This window comes from Marmota flaviventris, chromosome 9, assembly GCF_047511675.1.
Source record: "Marmota flaviventris isolate mMarFla1 chromosome 9, mMarFla1.hap1, whole genome shotgun sequence".
Classification (NCBI taxonomy): domain Eukaryota; kingdom Metazoa; phylum Chordata; class Mammalia; order Rodentia; family Sciuridae; genus Marmota; species Marmota flaviventris.
The window spans coordinates 49,809,325-49,810,871 of NC_092506.1; positions in this window are offsets into that span (position 1 = coordinate 49,809,325).

Sequence of the window (1,547 nt, forward strand, 5' to 3'; positions counted from 1 at the left end):
GTTTATGCACCACATAATGGTGCTGCGACGTTCATAAAACAAATTCTCCTCAAGTTCCAGAATCAAATAGACCACAACACAATAATTATCGGTGACTTCAACACACCTCTCTCACCATTGGACAGATCCTCCAAACAAAATTTGAATAAAGAAACTATAAAACTCAATATCACAATCAATAACCTAGACTTAACTGACATATATAGAATATATCAACCATCATCAAGTGGATATACTTTTTTCTCAGCAGTACATGGATCCTTCTCAAAAATAGACCATATATTATGCCATAGGGCAACCCTCAGTAAATATAAAGGGGTGGAGATAATACCATGCATTTTATCTGATCATAATGGAATGAAACTGGAAATCAATGATAAAAGAAGGAAGGAAAAATCCTACATTACATGGAAAATGAACAATACGTTACTGAATGATCAATGGGTTACAGAAGACATAAAGGAGGAAATCAAAAAATTCTTAGAGATAAATGAAAATACAGACACAACATATCAGAATCTATGGGACACAATGAAAGCAGTTTTAAGAGGGAAATTCATCGCCTGGAGGTCATTCCTCCAAAAAAGAAAAAACCAACAAATAAATGAGCTCACACTTCATCTCAAAGCCCTAGAAAAGGAAGAGCAAAACAACAGCAAATGTAGCAGAAGGCAAGAAATAATTAAAATCAGAGCAGAAAGCAACGAAATGGAAACAAAAGAAACGATCGAAAAAATTAACAAAACTAAAAGTTGGTTCTTCGAAAAAATAAATAAGATTGACAGATCCTTAGCCATGCTAACGAAGAGAAGAAGAGAGAGAACTCAAATTACTAACATACGGGATGAAAAAGGCAACATCACAACAGATACTACAGAAACACAGAAGATAATTAGGAATTATTTTAAAAACCTATATTCCAATAAAATAGAAGATAGTGAAGACATCGATAAATTTCTTAAGTCATATGATTTGCCCAGACTGAGTCAGGAGGATACTCACAACTTAAACAGACCAATATCAATGGATGAAATAGAAGAAGCAATCAAAAGACTACCAACCAAGAAAAGCCCAGGACCGGATAGGTATACAGCAGAGTTTTACAAAACCTTTAAAGAAGAATTAATACCAATACTTTTCAAGTTATTTCAGGAAATAGAAAAAATATTCCAAATTCATTCTATGAGGCCAACATCACCCTGATTCTGAATCCAGACAAAGACACCTCAAAGAAAGAAAACTACAGACCAATATCTCTAATGAACTTAGATGCAAAAATCCTCAATAAAATTCTGGCGAATTGGATACAAAAACACATCAAGAAAATTGTGCACCATGATCAAGTAGGATTCATCCCTGGGATGCAAGGATGGTTCAATGTACGGAAATCAATAAATGTTATTCACCACATCAATAGACTTAAAAATAAGAACCATATGATCATCTCAATAGACACAGAAAAAGCATTCGACAAAGTACAGCATGCCTTTATGTTCAAAACATTAGAAAAACTAGGGATAACAGGAACTTACCTCAACATTGTAAAA